This window comes from Adiantum capillus-veneris, chromosome 30, assembly GCF_014529385.1.
Source record: "Adiantum capillus-veneris isolate H3 chromosome 30, ASM1452938v2, whole genome shotgun sequence".
Lineage (NCBI taxonomy): Eukaryota > Viridiplantae > Streptophyta > Polypodiopsida > Polypodiales > Pteridaceae > Adiantum > Adiantum capillus-veneris.
Genome location: NC_140960.1, coordinates 85,165,833 through 85,187,613, shown reverse-complemented (window position 1 = coordinate 85,187,613; position 21,781 = coordinate 85,165,833). Strand labels below are relative to the sequence as shown.

The 21,781-nt window shown below is 43.0% G+C and overlaps 2 pseudogenes; both read right to left on the bottom strand.

Moving 5' to 3' along the window:
• Window positions 1–1,025: 1,025 nt before the first annotated feature.
• On the bottom strand, window positions 1,026–2,183 carry LOC147418329 (protein ANTAGONIST OF LIKE HETEROCHROMATIN PROTEIN 1-like; annotated as a pseudogene).
• A 251-nt stretch (window positions 2,184–2,434) lies between these two features.
• LOC147418328 (trihelix transcription factor ENAP1-like) lies at window positions 2,435–21,158 on the bottom strand (annotated as a pseudogene).
• Window positions 21,159–21,781: the final 623 nt, after the last annotated feature.

The following is a 21,781-nucleotide window of genomic DNA, read 5'->3' as shown; positions in this document are numbered from 1 at the left end:
TGACAATGGCGATGGCGACGGACCTGGCGCAGGTGCAGGTGCTGGTGCGGGTGCCAGTGAAATCATTGGTTGAAAAGGCGGCAGCCCATGCACGTCTCCGAATCGCGCGCCTTTCGCAGGGTCCAAGGTAATGAGGAGCAACAGCATGACACCAAATTGTGTGCCTGCCATCCCCATCTTCTTCATGGCAATCTGCTGTCTTTTTGGACGCTCAGTCAGTCTGACTGTCTGGACTCTGAGAGGTGCTGCGGTATTGTATGCTGTTGTTCAGGACGAGTTGCTGTGCACGCTGCTGGACTATCTGGAATTTGCAGCACTGTTGCCGTTAAAAAGCGTCCGCTGCAGCTCTAAAAGTGGAGCTAAAGAGCTTTTTCTTCTCTATTCCAGCCTTTAGCTGCCTTCGAAACAAGAAAAATATACAATAAGAACGCGCTTGAGAGAGAGAGAGAGAGAGAGAGAGATGTAAAGCACACATGAGGGTACATGAGGCTGTTCGTTCGGCCATACGTTCTCTAAGAAAAGTGCAACAAACGGATGCTAACTTTTTGCCATTTCGCGCACATGCATCCATTCGTGCATCCGTTCAGTTAAAAAAAGCACATGTTCCGTCCTGCCATGTTCTGTGCGTACATACGTTCAGTTGACGTGCGAACCAACAAACCACGCATTGCCAACATCTCAAAGATAGCCTTTTCCAACAAAAAACGCCTAATAACATTGCATTGAATGCATGAAAAAACGCATGACAAAATAATATTTCAATATCCGACAATCACATAAACAAGAGACTGACAGTCATAAACTGAGTTGTTCTAAGTACATCAGAATGAACCATTCACTATGATACAGAAGCGCGTGACATTACTGCTCATTGGCAGCCATAAACAAAAACACTTGAGAACCATAATGAACGTTGTAGATAGCATTACATAAATAGAGGTGTTCTGCTTCATAAATAGAGGTGCTGCTCATTGCAGCCATAAAGCAAACCACATGACAAAAACTACAACCATGTAGAACATGACTCAATCCTCAAACTCCGAATCGTCATCAAGCCCCACAAAACACAACTTCAAGAAATTAATAATAAGCTTTATGGATACATATTTAAAACCTTAGTTGAAACAATTTGAAAAATAAGAACAATTACTAAATCCATAACCTGCTACATCTGGAACAGCTGCATTCTGAACCCTCAAGCTGCTATGGCGGAATAGGGTTGTCCTTATCCGCAAGGCCATCTCAAGATGAGCAGGATTCCCGCCATCATTAGGAAGTGGCTCTTGGGAGTTGGGATGCAGATCTCGATGATCATGAGGCTCTGTCTCGCCTCGGATTTGCACAAAGTTGTGTAGGAAACAACACGCTCCTATCATCACAGTGGGCGTGAAAGCAAGATCGACATTGAGATCTCGCAAAATCCACCACCTATTCTTTAAGAGACCAAAGGAATTTTCCACTTTCACTCTCCCCTTTGAGATTTTCCTGTCAAAATCTCGTTTTTCACGTAAAAAACGCCCTGGCTTCATTCGGTATGGCTTTACCAAAAATGTCCTCGCTTTGTAGGCTAAGTGTGCAATCAAATAAGGCCATACTATCTCCCCTTGAATGTGCAATAGTGGCTGATCGAGTGCTTCTCGTTGTTTGAGCTGACCATACAAGTCACATCCTTTGAAGTGAGAAGAATCATGCACCCCTCCTGCAACCCTACAAACTGCACTCCAAAGAAGTTTGTTGGAGTCGACAATAACTTGCAGGAGGATGCTCGGAAAACCATGCCTGTTGATGTATTGCGTTGGATAGAACTCTCGTGCTGGCTTTCTTTGTAGACGGATGTGAGTCCCATCAAGTGCCCCAGCAATATGCGGCAAACCAGAGATAGCCTCAAATCATGCCATTATCTGCTCAAGACGGTCTCCATGTGGCACTCTAATGCCAACCCTATGGAAGAAGTCAGTACTACTCAATATGCGACAAATGATCACCACATATTTGCGAATGGTGCTCTCACCCATGCCAAATAGATTTGCCATGCTTCGTGAGGAGTGTCCATGTGCAAGCCGCCAGAGTACGCAAGAAAGCGTAGCCTCTATAGAAAAAGGCTCTCTGACAAACCTGACTGCGCTTGTGGGAAGTAGAGGACGAATCATGTTTAGTAGCACAAGAAAGGATCTACGAGACATGCGATATGCAAAACAGTAGGGATCTTGATTTGCTAGGCGAGCCGAAGACCAAAGCACACTGTGTACACTGCGAAAGAATGTGTTTTTGGCGAGGAAAACACCACCATACTCTTGGTGCAAAACGCCATGCCACTGACTCAAGCGCCCCCGCCATCCCACAACACAACCATGCATAAGCAAACATAAGTATGAAGAAGTTGTTATCCTCCAAGCGTTTATCATGCGATGCACTCGCCCTGCCTAGTGTATTGTCACTCAGTAATGTCATCATCCCAAAGAGATGAACCCACTCTTCCATCCTATGATTGAAAATAAACATATTGATTTGGATAACAAACTGCAAGCAAACAAATATCAAAACTATGAAGTAGGTTAAGACATACCTGAGTATGAGCAGGGACGCACACGTAAAGACACAATGGAACGTGACTGCAAGACCTCACCTGCAAAAAAGTAAACATGTCATTTATATCAATTACTCTACAATGATATGTGTTAGAGCTCAAAGTAAAAGGAGAAAACATACTTATTTGGATAACAAACTGCAAGCAAACAAATATCAAAACTATGAAGTAGGTTAAGACATACCTGAGTACGAGCAGGGATGCACACGTAAAGACACAATGGAACGTGACTGCGAGACCTCACCTGCACAAAAGTAAACATGTCGTTTATATCAATTACTCTACAATGATATGTGTTAGAGCTCAAAGTAAAAGGAGAATGTACTATGGTGATGTGTACATAAACTTACTGATCTGGCTTCTTAGAGATAAGTTTTGCGATCTCCAAGAAGATTTGGTGACGCTTCGTCTCTTCCTCCTCTCTGATCCTTGTGAGTCTCTCCTCATGTAGCATCATGGCACTCTCAAGCTCTCGCAAGGAGCTTGTCTTCTTATCTTCTGCACGCTCGTAGGCTTCACACATCTGTTTCATCCCATCACCCATCATCTTGGCCACTGTGCCCAAGCTTGATTTTTTTGGTTGCTTCACTTTCTTGCCAAATACACCGTCCAAATCCACAAAATCTGGTTGTGGATATTGACCTAAGCCACCATCAACACCATCTAGGTCGATAGGTGTACCTGTTGTGGAGGACACGGGCCTGTGGCTCTCACTATCAAGTGCACCAGCTATGCCTGAGCACTTCGGAGTCTTCCCCCACAACGCAACACACATGTCAAAGAAGATCCAAGTACTAGGTACATTGCCAGGAGAGTTTTTTTTGGAAAGCTTCGTTTTGTGCACCTTCTTTAGTGTGTCAATTCGGTTTCTTGCATGCATTAGGAAATTTCAGAGGTCATTTTGAGGGCCATATGAAGAGAGAGAATAATAGAGCGTGTCCAATGAGCACGAAGGCTACGTTACGTAGGAAAGTACGTGGAAAGACTCAAAAAAATAGGAAAATAGCATAAAAATTTCATGAATCTAAGATTGTAGCATCGTAATTTCCTTCCTTTTACCGAGCTTTTAGGTGCTTGCATGTGGTCCCACTTCGATATTCTCTTATGGTCATTAACGTACTGGAGGGTGACCATTAAGCCCGCACAAGATATTGGAATTCTAAAACACTTTCCCTCCATTAGAATGCTTTCAAAGTGAATCTCCCTCCACTAAAGCTTTCCTCTGAGAGCTATGGCTTCCACGTCTTCTCGCCCAAGAAGCTCCAGGTGTTTACTGTCTCTCACACCAACAACCAACAGTTGCACTTTGCCTAGAAGGCCAAGTAGTAGCATATCCTCAATTACAATATCAACTTCAATAAGTGCAGAGAACCAATGGGTTGGACAAAGGATAAACAAAGGTTCATGGGTCCTCATGTAACCAAGAAGACCCAAGAGGTCTAGTGGTATCAACGTTTACCGCTCAGCATGGAAGGCCAGAGTGTTGGATTTCAAAGTTGAAATCGGCAAAAGATCTGTAAAGGAAGTTCTTGTTCAGCATGTGTTTACCCATCCAGAGGTGATAGCAAACGGTGGAAATGTATCAGATATACATCAACCACGTTGCAATTGTAAGTACTCTTGACATGTGAACTTACTGATACTCTCATTATAACTTTTCTTATATATTTTGCAATGTTTCTCCTGCTTGTTATGAGCAATGTCTCCATTCTTCACAGCTCAATTACATTAGATTTGTCATTTTTACTTATTGATACTCTTAGTTTAACTCTTCTTATATATATTGCAGATGTTTATCCCTCTTCTTATGAGCAATGGGAGCCTGTGGAGTGCATAATAGGCCTCTTCCATGTTGTTCATGCCCACATTGGTTCTCTACAGTATTCAGGGAGGAGGAGCAAAAGACTGGCTGATGAGGGAATATTTTTTTATGACCACTTCTACCAACTCAGCTCAGGGAATAAGAATGGCATGTTGGTGAAAGTGCCTCTACCAACCGATTGGAACACTGTGGACTCGCCAGTTCTCGAGGAAACAATGGTGGAGGCAATGCGAAGTAAGCTCTACAAGGATATACAAAGGTCTCTACGTAGCTCTATTCCCACCAAACTGGTTAGAATTGCAAACTTTTGTCCTGTTGCACTCTTCATACAATTGTTTCATAGCTACAACATCCGTGTTACGAAAACTATGTTCATGTGCAAGTCATTTCAGCAGTCATCCTGTGACAAACTTCTTGACAAAGGATGGTATGCAAAGGAAGAGATTGGTTTACGGTGCGAGGTCGCGCTTGATACTCTAGTTGTCAAATACATGATTGCAAGCCAATCACTGTTACTCTCGTTTTGGTATATGCGATCACAAATGCTCAATGGTAAGTACATTCCTATGGACCAGGTTTCTGTAGGTTTGGAAGATAATCCTGCTGTGGATGTGGAAGTGATTGATAAAGAGCATGGCCTACTGTTGGTGGTTACAATAAGGGAGCTATGCAGTCTTCAGTATTTGCGGCATGACATAATTGAAGAGTCAATGGACAAGGACCTATCAGATTTTTCCTTTTTTCTAGCTGGCCGTAAGGTGATGCTGCGAAGGGAAAAAGATATTTTGTGCAAAGAGTTGGATGGTCGGGTTGAAGTAGTGTCAATGTAACAGATATTCTTGTGAAACCAAGTGTATACAAATGACTTTCAATACATGAAGTTTATTGAGCTCATTTGTCAATTGTGCCCTGTGAAAAAGTGTGCTTGAAATACATTTCTTTACCATGTAAAATCTCTCTCTCTCTCTCTCTCTCTCTCTCTCTCTCTCTCTCTCTCTCTCTCTCTCTCTCAATGTTAGACAAGAGAAAGACATGATAGAAGAGTCATCTTAATTCATTAGAAAGTACAAACTCGTCCGTGAACAATGGACTGAGATACAATTTCTGTAAGTATGGAATCAGAATGTCTTCAAGGTAAAAATCGAAGGAATGCCCCTCGAAAGAAGGTGGTGAGATAGTTGTTCCCGGCGGATTTAGTTCTCCCTTTTCAGGAGTATCATCAATCAGTAGTGTATTAGTTGCATCAAAGGGTACACCGATTTGGCTAAACGGTTTGTACAAAAGAGGTAAGTGTGGTTTTTTAGGGTGGTAGTGGCCCTCAACGGTAACGCATTTTCTTTGATCATACAAAAAGGCAAAATCTAACGTGTGAGCATCGCATACACTGCAAACTATTGTAACTAGTGGCAACAAGTTTTGCCTTTGCATTGAAGACCATATGGCAACTCTAAAGCGCGAAAGAAGAAACTGAATAAATTCCTTAGTTCCTGGACGAACCACGACTCGACAAGTTCCCATCCGAAACGTTTGCAAATCCTGAAAGAGTTCTGTGTCACCGAGAGGCACCCGCATCAGTAGCAATCCATTGACGTCCAAGATAATCAACCTCTGTAAAAGTTGACAAGTACATATAAGTAGTTAGAAGCTGAACATATTTTGACATAATTGAATAGACATTACCGAAACAACCGTATCTACAGGTAGCAAGGGTCCATATTGGGTCTCTGTAGTGTTGATGTTGTTGTTGCTCTCCTCTGCTTTAGCTTCATCATTCACATCTTCATAGTCATCATTCACATCTTCATCAGGCGTCTCCCCCATGGCTCTTTCTGCCTCATTCAAGGTTTCCTCCAAGGTCTTTTCCTCCCCCTCGGTTGACCGGCTTGCCTCATACATCCTTGCCTGATCCATATCAGTTTGCTCATCCCTAGGCCTGCTTTCCTCATCCATATCCTTTTGCTCATCTATAGGCCTGCTTTCCTCATCTTGGGTTTCAGCCATAGGCTCTTTTGGCTCCTCCATTGGCTGACTTGGCTCTTTCATTGTCTCCTCTGGTTGTACACTAGCACCTTCCATATGCTCATTTGACCTTTCCTCATCCTTGGCTCTTTCATCTTCTGCTGATATGACCCCCTCGGCCCGTTGTGATTCCATTGTATCGGATGCAGGGGTTTGTCGTGGTGGCACATCATGTATTGTTAGATCAATAGTGCGGTCATCCAAGCCGCTATCTTCAAGCTCTCTGGGGCTAGACATAGTAAGCAGGTGTTGTATTAAACTTACCCGGTATCTTTGCAAATAATCATATGTGTAGTTTTTTAAAGCACTCTGCAAAATTGAAAGACCACATGGTGAGAATTCTTTTATAAACTAAACCAAAACTAACTGAATGCATTGCCAAATGGGTACCTTAGTCATGAAAGGTTTTAATGCAAAGTAGCTTTGCAGGACATATTCTGCATGGAGAAGACATCTCCAACCGCAAGAATTTCCATCGGTTTGATTTGGGACAGGTACATCTTTGATTGGGGCCTTGTATAGTTCATACCTTCCACATAGCTTGCCATGGGCAAGCAATAACCTCTTTATACAACTGCACAAAGCAATGTCAAGATGTTAGCATGAGGCTTCAAATTTACATGGATATCTATAAGAAACACTTTCTGATACAAAACACTTACAGCCTAATTTCAGGGTGGGTTCCTTTTATTGAATTGAACACCCACACTGCTGGTTGGTCAACATCAAGGCATATGAGACTCCAGTGATGGTTGTTCTCATATGGAAAGATGATGACAGTAACTTCCAGCATAGCACAGTGGAGAAACCAACTCTCAAAGGTCCCAGATGGACTGTTCTTTTGTCTAATAATCACTGACATTTGTGGATCAAGAAGAAACACCTCTGTGTGGGTGTGCAGTGGGAGTTGACTTTTGATCAGGCTACAGAGACTTTACCTGAGTTAGCAAACCTATTATCTCAGTTTTCAAAGCTAGCAAGATAGTAACACTTACTTAAGACAAGCATAGATGATTGTGTCTGAAATCTGAGCATCTGGATTCTGCAATAAATTAATGTCCACTTTTTTCAGAGCTAGCTTTCTGGCTCCATCTACAAATGGTATCTCTGCAAGCAAACCATCCTTCATTGAAAGTAGAGTTTCTCGATTGCTTGCCTCTATGGACAGGGTCACATTGCATTCTGTTTGCCTCTGGGACTCCACTGCTACTTTTGCTTTCTCCTTAAGCTCTGCTTCCCTCATGTCCTCTGTTTGGCGGGCAATAGTCTTTGCCCTTGCCCTTGTATTCACATCATGTGTGACATCTACAACTGTGAGTTGTGGCACTAGCTCCGGGGGGTATAACAAAATTTCCCTCATTTTCTTATCCCTGCAGACATTGGGGACCAGTAGTTTGTCATACCTCCACCTTATTCTTTTCAGTGTCTCACTATCTTTGTCCATTATAGTAACCCTGTGGGCATGGGCTGCAACAATGGTCATGTCACTGAAGTACTCCAGTAGGAAGTCCTCTGCTGCTTCTTGTAGAGCCATTAATGCCACCACCTTCCACCTTTTGGTGCCCCAGGTAGCTTCTTCACATATGGACCTCACCATCCTCTGAAAGGGCAGCTTTGGTATGCATAAATCTACACATTTCTGTGCCTTTCTGATTTCTCTGAAAAGTCCCATGCAGGTTTGTAACTTCTTCACCCTTGGACCTTTCAGAATTTGATTGGGTTTTCCAGGTCTTTTCTTTGGGGTTGGAGATCTGCTACTTGCTTTAGCTGCTAATCCTGGTCCCTTGCCTGCCTTCCTTGCAGTGGCTTTTGTTTTAGCCATTTCACTGTATACAAAAAGAGGAGTCTCTCTCTCTCTCTCTCTCTCTCTCTCTCTCTCTCTCTCTCTCTCTCTCTCCCCTTTCTATAGCTTAGCATATTTAAATAGAGAGAGAGAAAGAGTGAGAGAGCCCATTACTAAAGGCGCGCGTGGAGCACGTTTTGACCTCAACAAACACCTCCGCGCGCCGTTAGTATAAGGTACAAGAAATACTCACTCTCTCTCTCTCTCTCTCTTCTGCCCGCCTTACATCCTCTCTCTATAACACTCACACATACACTTGTCAATGCACAGTACTAACGGCACGCATAGAGACATGCACACCGGTTATGCCTCTCTACGCGCGCCTTTAGTATAGAGAGAGAGAGAGAGAGAGGCTGTGTGTGTGTGTGTGTCTGTCTGTATTTGTGTGTGTGTGTAAGTTATATTTGTGTGTGTGTGTGTGTGCGTTTGTGATTTGTGTGTGTGTCTCTCTATGTGTGTGTGTGTGTGTGTCTCTGTGTGTGTATGTTATATTTGTGTCTCTATGTGTGTGTGTGTGTGTGTATGTTTTATATGTGTGTTTGTGTGTTTGTAAGTGTGTGTGTCTGTGTGTGTGTGTGTGTGTGTGTGTGTGTTTTTCTGTGTGTGGGTGTTGTGTTTTTGACTGTTTGTGTGTTGTTTGTTAAGACTGAGCTTGATACTGTGACAGAAACAGAGAGAGAGAGATAGAGGCAAAGGCAGAGAGAGAGAGAGAGAGAGGGCCAAACCTCCTGAGGTCGCAGACCTTCGTTATGTCGATGGGTCGGCTTGCTGTCGGAGACGCAGACGACGGCTCTTGCTCTCTCTCTCTCTCTCTCTCTCTCTCTCTCTCTCTCTCTCTTTCACTCACTCTCTTTTACGAGGTGTGGTTTTTCTCTCTCATGACCTCTATATATGGCGTACAAAAGTATACGGTCTTAATAATGACCGCACGTGTGACAACATGCAATTATACTCTAATTTATAGTAACAAGTGGGGCGCCGCCGTGTGTATCCGTTATAAGTGTGATTTTGAGAGAGAGAGAAAGAGAGAGAACAATAGAGAGAGAGAGAGTGAGAGAGCGAGAGAGAGAGAGAGAGAGAGAGAGAGAGAGAGAGAGAGAGAGAGAGAGAGAGCCATAGAAAGAGAGAGAGTGATAGAGAGACAGAGACAGAAAGAGAGAGAACAGATTGTGAGAGAGATAGAGAGAGGGAGAGACACAGATTGAGAGAGAGATAGAGAGAGGGAGTCCTTGTTAGGAAATAAGACGTAGCTAAATAGATAATTGAGTAGATTACTTAATGGAGAAAGACAGATTTATATACACGAGATTATAGAGTAGAGAGAGAGAGAGTACACACGATATACGTGGTTCACCCAATGTGGGCTACGTCCACGGGAAAGCAGCCACTCAATGGCTTTAGTACTTCAAAACAAGAAGTAGTTTACAAAGGGATTATACCCTTAATGGAGCTCCCGCCTTGCTTCACTCTCACCACCTCACACTCACCTTGTTGCATCAACTTCACACACTATCAAATGTGTGTAGAAATGGCCTTCTTTTATAGGCCAAAAGGGCTGCCCTCTCTTATGAGAGACAGTCATGTGTAGCCGCCCTTGTGCGAATAAGTCCAAATCGGACCCTCCAATCCGCCCATGTGTGGCCGCCCTTGAGAAGACAAGTCCGCTTTTGAATTCGGCCACCGGCCATTGACTTCCGACCACCGGCCATCGGCCATTGACTACCGGCCAACCGACCGGTTGTTTTCCAATCACTTTCCGGCCGCCGTCCGGCCATAATATTCCGGCGAAAAAAAAGTCTCGGGGGCCTCCGCCCCCGAGGCCTTTAAAGTTGCCCCTGATTCTTGTCCGTGAAAATTTTGGTTTCCGATGAGTGATTTTCCTTCACGCACGATGGCTTCTCCTCATAATGGGGGCCTTACAAATGTGCGCTTTTACCACAGAAAATTACAAGGGTAAATCAGGCTCCATACTTAACACTCTTCCACTTGGAGACTGATCTCCAAACCAAACCTGTGACTGCTTTCCATTCTGGCTTCTTATCCTTGAATGCCGATTGAAGATGAGCAAAAGCTCAACTTCTCCTTGTTGACCACCTTTGTAAACATGTCTGCAGGATTTTCACTTGTATGCACCTTTCCTAGCTTTAGCTGTCCCTCTTCCAAAAGAGTGCGTATGAAGTGATATCTCACCTCAATGTGCTTTGTCCTTGAATGAAAGGCTGAGTTCTTCGCAAGATGGATAGCGCTTTGGCTATCACTGTACAAGACACAATTGTCTTGTTTGAATCCAAGCTCTTCTAAGAATCTGTGAAGCCACAGAATTTCTTTGCTTGCCTCCTTCATTGCTACATACTCTGCTTCCGTGGTAGAAAGTGAAACCACTTTCTGCAGCTTTGAAGCCCAGCTTACTGCTGTGCCTCCAACCATGAACACATAGCCAGTAGTGCTCCTTCGAGTATCTTTGTCACCTGCCATATCTGCATCAGCATACCCTTCTAGAAAAATATCAGTTCCTCCAAAATACAAAGCATTTGTTGTTGTCCCTTTTAGATACCTAAGTATCCACTTCACAGCTTGCCAATGCTCTTTACCTGGGTTGTCCATGAACCTACTCACAACTCCCACTGCATGTGCAATGTCTGGCCTTGTCCAGACCATAGCATACATTAGAGAACCTACCGCTGCAGCGTATGGAACTTTAGACATATAGGCTATCTCCTCTTGTGTCTTTGGACACATATCCTTCGTTAGTTTAAAATGACCAGCCAAAGGTGTAGAAACTGGTTTTGCATTTTGCATTGCAAACCTTTCTAGTACCTTCTTGATGTAATCCTCTTGAGATAGCTTTATTGTCTTCTTCGTCATGTCCCTTGATATTTTCATACCAAGTATCCTCTTTGCAGCACCTAAATCTTTCATTGAAGAAGATTTGGACAGCTCCTCTTTTAGGTCTTTGATGTCCTGCATGTTAGCACTTGCAATCAACATGTCATCAACATACAACATTAGGATGATGAATTTCCATCTCCCAAATTCTCCGTGTAGACACAGTGATCCGAGTTGCATCTTGTGAATCCATGATCCAACATCCATCGATCAAACTTCAAGTACCATTGTCTTGATGCTTGCTTTAAACCATACAAGCTCTTCTTTAATCTGCAAACCATTTTCTCCTTACCTTTTACTTCATACCCCTTTGGTTGAAGCATGTAGATTTCCTCCTCTAAGTCACCGTGAGGGAATGCCGTATTTACATCCATTTGCTCGAGATTTAGATCATGAGCAGCCACAAGGCTTAAGACAAGCCTAATTGAGTTCATTTTTACAACAGGAGAAAATATTTCATTGAAGTCAATACCTTTCTTTTGAGAAAAACCTTTTACCACAAGCCTAGACTTGTACCTTTTCTTCCCACCTTCTTCTTCCTTTAGCTTGTACACCCATTTGTTTTGAAGTGCCCGCTTACCTTTAGGCAACTCAACCAACTCCCATGTTTGGTTGCGATGTAGTGAGTCCATCTCCACTTGCATGCTCTTCGTCCATTCTTCTTTGGATTCATGTTGCATAGCTTCTTCATATGATTCCGGCTCTCCAGAATCTGAGATCAAGAGATGGTTGAAGGAAGGAACAAACCTTTCTGGAGGTCTACTTGCTCTTGTAGATCTTCGGGGAATAGGTTGAGGCTCCTCATTTGGTTGACGTTGTTGCACATTGTCACCGTTTGCAGTCCTTGAGTCTTCACCGACCTCAAGCTCCATGTACTCATCACCTGTTTCTTTTGTTTGTTTTCTTTCCAAGTAATCTTTGTACATATTTTGTTCGTTAAAAATTACATCCCTACTCCTTAAGATTTTACCATCTTCAGGATTCCATAGGCGATACCCAAAGTCTCCTTCTCCATAGCCAATGAAGAAACACTTTTTGGACTTTGCATCTAACTTTGATCTTAGGCTTCTATCTATGTGCATGAAAGCCTCACACCCAAACACTTTGAGAAATGCATAATTCACCGGTTTACCTGTCCATGCCTCTTCTGGAACTCCCCCATCCAATGCCGTTGAGGGTGACCGATTGATTAAGTACACAGACGTACTTACAGCTTCCGCCCAAAGTTCAAGCGGTAGGCCTGCATGTAGCCGCATGCTTCGTGCTCGTTCCATGATTGTCCTATTCATCCTTTCCGAAACCCCATTTTGTTGAGGTGTCCTTGGGGTTGTCCTTTGCCTCCGAATTCCATTGCTAGCACAAAAGCTTTCAAAAGCTTGGCTGCAATATTCACCTCCATTGTCGGATCTGAGGCATTTAACCTTGGTACCTATTTCATTCTCCACAAAGGCTTTCCACCTTTGAAATATGGAAAATACATCGGATTTATTCTTCATGACATAAACCCATGTTTTTCTAGTCGCATCGTCTATGAATGTTACACAGTACAATGAGCCACCAAGTGATGGTGTACTTGCAGGACCCCAAACATCAGAATGAACCAACTCAAGTTTTTTATTTTTTCTTTCATTTCCTGATTTTTGAAATTTCATCCTCTTTTGTTTACCATAAACACAATCTTCACAGAACTCTAAGTCCACTTCTTTCAAACCTGGTAGAAGCTTCTTTGTTTGAAGGATTTGCATTCCTTTGGCACTAATATGCCCAAGTCGGTAGTGCCACACCGCACTGTCAACTTCTGTAGTTGCTGCACAAGCTGAAGGCTGCGTGCTAACAGTACACAAGTAAAGTGTACCGACTTTTTCACCCTTGGCAACCACCATAGATCCCTTTGAGATCTTCCACCGTTTGTTTCCGAATGCAATGTTGTGACCTTCATCGTCCAATTGTCCTGTAGAGATCAAATTTTTGCGAAGAGAAGGAACATGCCTAACATCTTTAAGCTTCCATTCATTTCCGTTAGCAGTTTTGATAGAAACTATACCTTTGCCGACAATCTCACAAGCTTCATCATCTCCCAAGTATACATACCCAAAATTACCTTTGGTGTAGTCTTGGAAATGTTGCTTGTGTGGTGTCGCATGGAATGAAGCCCCGAAATCTACTATCCAAGAATTAGACACATTGTCTAATGAGAGAATTAGAGCATCTTGCTCTACTTTACCTGCCACATTGGCCTCCGATGTTGGCTTGTTGTCTTGAGACTCTGTCTCCTTCTTCTTCTTGGACCAGCAATCCTTCTTGACGTGGCCCTTCTTGCCGCAGTTCCAACATTCAAGAACTGACTTTGTGCGTGACTTGCTCCGCCTTGAGCGATCACGACCCTTTTGGTTTTTGAACCTCTCCTTAGGCCTTCCTCTTGTTTCCACTGATAGTGCAGCACTTGATGATTCTCCTGTGCTTCTCCTTCGCATTTCCTCGCTTAGAAGAACACCCACAACATCATCAAACTTAAGAGTATTTGTGCCAGAGATAGAATTACTTACAGCCATCACAAGGCTGTCCCAACTATCCGGTAGAGATGATAGTATAAGGAGAGCTCGCACTTCGTCATCGAAATTGATTTTCACTAATCGAAGTTGACTTATGTTTGTGTTAAAGTCATTTAAGTGTTCTGCAACTGAACCATTCTCTGCCATCTTTAGATTGAACAAGCGCTTCATAAGAAATACCTTATTGGATGCCGATGGTTTCTCGTAGAAGTCGTCAAGTGACTTCATCAAGTCCTCCGTGGTCTTCATCTCCGAAACATTGAAGGCCACCGTTGACGCCAAGCTTAACCAGATTGTTCCCAATGCCTTTCGATCAAGGACAATCCATGCTTCATCTGCCATTGTTGCGGGCTTCTTTGCAAGACTGCCTAGTGGCAAATAGAGGTCCTTCTGGGAGAGATAGTCTTCAATCTGCATCTTCCAATGTTGGTAGTTTTTGCCGTTGAACTTCTCAATCTTGAGCTTCCCTTCCTCCGCCATAACTCCCACTCAATTCAAGGAATCCTTTCCTTGAGATAATTTAGCTACGAGCAAACCTTGCTCTGATACCAGTTGTTAGGAAATAAGACGTAGCTAAATAGATAATTGAGTAGATTACTTAATGGAGAGAGACAGATTTATATACACGAGATTATAGAGTAGAGAGAGAGAGAGTACACACGATATACGTGGTTCACCCAATGTGGGCTACGTCCACGGGAAAGCAGCCACTCAATGGCTTTAGTACTTCAAAACAAGAAGTAGTTTACAAAGGGATTATACCCTTAATGGAGCTCCCGCCTTGCTTCACTCTCACCACCTCACACTCACCTTGTTGCATCAACTTCACACACTATCAAATGTGTGTAGAAATGGCCTTCTTTTATAGGCCAAAAGGGCTGCCCTCTCTTATGAGAGACAGCCATGTGTAGCCGCCCTTGTGCGAATAAGTCCAAATCGGACCCTCCAATCCGCCCATGTGTGGCCGCCCTTGAGAAGACAAGTCCGCTTTTGAATTCGGCCACCGGCCACCGGCCATTGACTTCCGACCACCGGCCATCGGCCATTGACTACCGGCCAACCAACCGGTTGTTTTTCGATCACTTTCCGGCCGCCGTCCGGCCATAATATTCCGGCGAAAAAGAATATTCCAGCGAAAAAAAGTCTCGGGGGCGGAGCTTTAAAGTTGCCCCTGATTCTTGTCCGTGAAAATTTTGGTTTCCGATGAGTGATTTTCCTTCACGCACAATAGCTTCTCCTCATAATGGGGGCCTTACAAATGTGCGCTTTTACCACAGAAAATTACAAGGGTAAATCAGGCTCCATACTTAACACTCCTTACTCTCAAAGAGAGAGAGAGAGGGAGAGAGACAGAGTCAGTTTGATAGACAAAAAGCCATGGAGGAGACACCTCCCTTGGAGTTTCTGCAAACCCCACCAACAAAAGGTGATCCCTCACTCTTTCTCTCTGTATTTCCAACAGTTGGTACAAATTGTGTGTGTGTGTGTGTGTGTGTGTGTGTGTGTGTGTAAACAAAGAAAAACCCAGACTGTTGTTCAACACACACACACACACACACACACACACCTCAACACATACTTCCATAGACAGAGACACACACACACATACACACAGACACACACACAGAGATATACACATTCTCTCTCTCCCTCCACTCTCTGTCCCCGTTACTAACGGCGCGCAGAGCCAACCAAACACTGGCTGCAGCTCTCTCCGCGCACCTATAGTATAGTTATGACTCTCTCAAAAAGCACGTTTTCGTCCTTGCGCGCCTTTCTCTCAATTGTACTTAAGGCGCGCATAGAGAGTTGCAAAAAGCACGTTTTTGTCCTTGAGCGCCTTTAGTACAAAGAGACACATACAAAGAGAGAGAGAGAGAGAGAGAGAGAGAGAGAGAGAGAGAGAGAGAGAGAGTCTATGTGTATTTTTTTAGTGTTCTTTGGAGAGAGAGAGAGAGAGAGAGAGAGAGAGAGAGATACTATGTGTGTTTTTGTTTGTGCTTTGGAGAGAGACAGATATATATATATATATATATATATATATATGGAGAGAGAGAGAGAGAGAGAGAGAGAGAGAGAGAGAGACTTGTCATGTTTCCTGATGAATAGGATTAAGGTCCAGTAGGCAGAAGAGGCTGAAACCAGACCCAGAGCTTGTGCCAGGATTTCAACCATTGTAGGCTCAGTTGCTTAATGTTTCTGCAAAAAGAACTGTTGACTTTTGTCAGGACATATCTAAAGAAAAGTCAATTGGTGAAGATCAATCGGAGAGGTCACCAGGGCAAGAGGATCCCTCACTCTACAAGGCTCCCTCACCCTGTACAGTACTTGTGAAGAAAAATACAAGAAAGAGGAGTATAGACTTCTCAGATGATGCAGATGTGCTAGAAAGTAGTCCCTGTGCAACTAAATGTAAAGCCAAAGAGGATGTGTCTTCTCTGGAAGACCCAGCTGCAACTGATGAGAGGCTGTTTGATTTTGCAGCATCTTGTGGTGCTGGGGACAAGTTTGATCTAGTTCATTCTATGTTTAATCCAAAGTTTGACATTGAAGACCTGTTAGCTCAGCACATTAAATTTCTTGCAGTCCTACAGAGATAAGTTTGAAGTGATGGTGCAGGTAGGGAGGGTTGTTCTGCCTACTATGACTCTTGTGCATTTAAATGACTGTGGTGGAAAGGGACAGGGACTGAAGAAGTATAGGGAATTACCAACTTCTTACCGACATTCAGCCTGCCCTTTGCACCAAAAAGAATGCAAACTCATTCACGAAGCCTTTGGCTTTATGATTTACCTGAACAGCCTGTTTGGATTCCTCATGCAGAATCCTGATGAGGTGTTAGAGGAGCAGGATGCAGCACCAGATGAAGAATGCGAGGAGACAACTCATATGCAAGAAGTCGAGGAGGTTGAAGACACAGTCGACCTTGAGGTTGAGGCAATTGAAGTACAAAGAAGTAAGATGCTCTCTGTGAAAACCACAGAAATCAAACTTCCATTGGATGTCAGTAACTTCACTAAGAAGCATGCTCAGATGATGTTGCCTGTTGTGCCTGACTTCAAGATTGGAGACAGGACCTATATCTTCTTACATGATGTCCAAAGTGTCTTTTATTTAAGGGAGGATTTCTCCCTGGCTATTATTTCCAGAGTCCAAGAGGAGAGGAGTGGATTTGTTTCAGAGGATAGTAGTGATGATGAGGCAATGGAAACATCCAGCAATCCAATGGAATGCCTCCGAAGATACTTTGAGAAAGCTGAAAAATACAAGGAGACACTACCTGATGAAGCAACCTTCCAAGCAATAAGACAAAGCCTAAGACCATCAACGAGTAACAAAGAAGTGGAGGATTGGTTTAACCATTCAGGTCAGGGGTCAACTACATCTGTAGACCTGTGGCAGGAAACCCTCTTTCTGCAGGATGAGAGCTTCATGGTAACTCTCTCTCTCTCTCTCTCTCTCTCTCTCTCTCTCTCTCTCTCTCTCTCTCTTTGTGTCACTTCTGACATGATATGTGCAGTCTTGGATTGCTGACAAGGATGACTTCCTTCGACGGCGGACTCGAGAGTATCGTGGAAGGGATGCGGCCCTAGCGCAGTACCTTTCAAAGCTTTGGAGTCGCCGATAGTAGTTTTTCACAATTCCATGTCACAAGAGGGTTCAATAGCAACTTACACATTCAAGACACTATCACGCTTCTTGGGTGGACCGGTGCTGCCCAAAAGTGCAGATAAAGTCATTCTTGTGGACAAAGTGTTTGCTAGAGATTGTTTTGGTTACTGCCCGGGCTATATAGGTGGTCGGGCAGCGTATTACTACACCTACACAGCAATGGCACTAGCTCTTGGTAGACAAAACCCAGATGAACTTTTAGAGTATGGCAAACATCTCATGATTCGTTACAAGGGTGACGTGCCAAAAAACAAAATTGAACCTTCAAAATCTTGATACACTTCAAGTAGCAATTGTATAAGATCATGTATTACATAAATTTTGTACAATGTCATCCACTCAGAGTGTCTTTCTCCACTTGTGATTCACATACACCATTGTCTCTCTCCACCTTCGTTGACTTTCACGAGCTCCGGAGTTGTTGTATGCCATTGATCTTTTAACTTTTTGTTGTTGTAAATGTCTGATGGCTTGTGCTGTTGCTGAATTTGCCAAGACTTCTTTTGCCTGCATTCGATGAATGATTCTACGATAGAACCATTCAAATAGTTCTCTCAAACTGTTAGCCTTGATTCGAGAGCCACCATGTCGTGTGTGCCTGAAATAAGCATTTCTCGCCATGTAATGAGACTTTTCCATCCCTTGGGTATTCCATATTGTCGGGTTCCCATACTTTTGTATAAAATATTGTAAATGATTGAAGATGATGTGCTGGATATGAAAACAGATTAGTTAGAATGTTTTACACTCACATATTTGCACACAAGAGAGAATGAAATACACGATAATACCATGTAGTGAGTAATCTGGGTGTCTGTCCATGCTGTCTTGAATGATTTTTTGAGAAGGTTGAGATTCTCCTTGAACTTGTTCATATCACCTTCTGACTAGTCATCTTTGTCGCACATTAAAAATAGGATGTCTATTGATCGCCAAACCTCAGCCTTCGCGTTACGAGTAGTTCGTTCTTGGTCTTTGACTGCAATATGTAGCTTTTTCCAGCTCTGATACTCTACCTTGCTAACATAAGATGTGTTATATATTTTTCCATGTTTTGTTAGCTTCGGATCTCTTGTACCTTAGGGTTTAGATAAAAACCTCCGTGCCTTCACCCCAACGATGGATGGTTTGCATGGGACATCCTTCTCAGCAGTTGATCTCTTTTCATCCCGCTGGATTTTCACATTGCCACCATGAAGCCCCATATCCGACAGTACCATTTCTAAGCACTACAGGGCTACTTGTCGTTCTGCCGAGTTCTTAATCTTCCAAGCAAACCCGATGTATAAGTAGACCAATTTCTCCACAATTCTACAAAGGGCATGCATTGTACAAATGTGGACATTCACAAGTGGTATTTTCAAAACCGATCGAAAATCAGGATCCTCAATGTGACGTGTTGGAGCTTTTCTCCACCACTTTGGGTCCATGACCTTTGCAGGCTCCATGCAGAACAAACACGGCGACTTTGCCATTGCACCCATTCCACAATTATACATGCACTTTAATGTTTTGAGGTCACCTGCAAGATGCCACTGAACTTGAAAGTCTCCCCTTCCATCTAGACGTAGTACCTCTCCCTGGTTAGTCTGTCGATCAATCACCTCCGGAATATTAGTTCGATGGAACACCCACTATAGAATCTCATGATCTTCTTTCTTTACCTGCAACACAAAATAAATGAGACTTAAGTAGATGTGAACATTTGAGCTTACCTGAGAATCTTGCTTACCTCAAACGCACCAAGCCACCATATGTTAGATTCTGATTGAACACTAAAATATAAAGGATCATCACTGGGACACTTTGAGAGGGCTCTATTCATTAAAGTAATAGTAACACGCTCTAGCTTTTTCTCTTTAACAAGCTCACACTCATCCAGTTTTAACACAAAATGTAATATCCCTCGTGACTCTTCAAATGTGATGTTGTAAAAATCCACCATTCTCTTCTGTAATATCCGCAGGTCCATAAAAATATTATTGAACTCATCATATGCCATGTTTGCTCCATGGCCACTGTAAGTTGCTTTAATATGAAAGGGCTGTCCAAAATAGTCTCCCTGTGCCTCGTTAAGTTGAAGCCTCTCTTTCCAAACACTTGAGGCTGATGGTAGAAGTTTGGATTTTATACCCTTCTTAACAAAGATGGATGAGACAGACTTTTGGATAGCCGAATATCCTCTTTTGCTTACACCAAGTGAATCAAGTGTGCCTTGTATCTCTTTTGCAGGCACTGAGTTCTCTGAAATAAAGCGGTCCACTACATTTCGTTGTAGGACCTTAAACTTCTTGTCATGTACTATATCTGCTGCCAGGCTTCTACTTATAAGTGGCTTCAATCTCTTTCCTATATTGTCTTTGGGGTCAATGATTTCCTTGTCAGGATAGATTAAATCTCTACATGAAGACAATGCATAAGTAAATAACAGAAAATTTGCTTCACTAACACTATTTAGGCACATGAAAACAATGCATAACAAGAAAAAACAAAAAGATTACTTAACTAAGACAATGTAGCCAACCAAGAAGCATCACCTTAATGCTCGGATTCTTTTCTTGAGACCTCCTGATGCAACCTACAATGTTTCAAGATTGCGCAATTTCTTCTTTCGGATACGACCACCCAAGATGGTGTCCTTCATTTGACAACTTCGCACCTTTCCTTTCAGTTCTTGTACCTCTGTTTTATGTTGCAAAATGGTAACCTGATCTGTAGAATGTAAATGTGAAAGGCGAACAATCTCACATTGTTGAGCTTGGAGAATGCTCTTGTAAGTTTCAGCTTCTCTTGTAAGAGATTTACAATAACCCAGAAGGCCCTTTTCTCCATCACCAGCAAAGGTCAATAAGCTTGTAGGATTGACAAATGGTGGAGACGCATTAGTCATTGGATTCTTAGGGTAGAGAGAGCCTCTCGTCCAGATATCTATGTGTTTAGCTGCCTGAGCTCTGAGCGTGTCTATGGAAGCGGGAGGTATATGTGTGTTTGTTTTACTGCGCTTAATCAATGGTTGGTACTCATTGTCCAAATCAATGTGAAGGTGATATTTGGCTCGTTTCTGGGTAACATTTGTGCCATTTGAGGAGTGCGCCATTAGCCAAATGTGCAGGTTTAATGGAAAGTGAATAGCGGCTGCGCTTTCGTCCCTCCATGTTAGCCTCATTCCCTCCATATTGACGAGGTTCATTCAATGCAACTGAAAAGTGGAATATCCCTCAATCACTACGAACAAATGTTCAGAAGAGTAAGGAATGTACTTAAAGTACACTTTTTGAACTTTTACTATGAAAGACCCAGTTCTATTATTTGCCATTTTTTCTAGAGAGAGAGTGCAAAAAATACATTTTCTTAGAAGGCCCTCCAAATGACCTCCGAAATTCCCTAATGCTCCGGGTTGAAGCTACCTGTGATCTCCCGATTTACAGCAAAGACCAAATATTCCCAATCTTTAGGGCAAAAATTTCCCTTCTTGATGTGTGACCACTGCTCCTCATAGAGTCGTAGGAGAGTATGCGTGCTCTTGTCATCCCATATAACTGCCGTTGCTCTCTAGCGCTTCGTCCCTTTTGTGGATGTGTCTGCATCCTGTGATGTCTGCACTGGTAGTTTCGTCCCTTTTGTGCTTGTGTGTGCTTCCTGTGGTTTCTGCCCTGGTGGTTGACTCATTGCATTTGTGACCTCTAGATGCTCAGTTAGAGTCTATGCTTGTGAGGATATCTCTATCTTGGATCGTTTTTTCCCAGTTGAAGGAGGCGTAAGCATAGCCTCCTCCATTAAACCAACGTAAGAATCCTGCGCAAAAGGTGTAGCGTCCTGGGAAAGAGGAACGTACTCCTTGCATTCATCTTGGTGCGGATTGCAGATGCATTGCCCAAGAGGGCCTAGCCGGCTTACCACCCTCCCCTTGCCTAGCTCATCGCATACCAACGGTGGCTAGAGGCGGAGAAGACATACTGCGAAAGAGGATGTTTGACGACGAAAAATCAATACTACTAACGAACATGAAATGAATTTTCGGACTAGTTATGTCGATTCCATCCGTATACACAAGTGAAGCCATGACCCAATTCGCCACTCAAAACCATTACATGGCGAACGAGACCATTTGAAGCAAAATTTTGACGAACAAGAGCTTATGAATGGAAAACATATTGAAAGACAGTGCAATTTTTTGTGTAAATAAAAGAAAGGCAATGCAAATTCATGTCTGTTCAGCAGTAGGTGTATATACGACTGCAATTCTTTGTGTGAATAAAAGAAAGGCATGGCATTTCCTCTGTGTTCAGCATATGTATATGAATACAATTTTTTGTGTGAAGATGAGAAAAGCTATGAAATTGTCTCTCTCTCTCTCTCTCTCTCTCTCTCTCTCTCTCTCTCTCTCTCTCTCTCTCTCT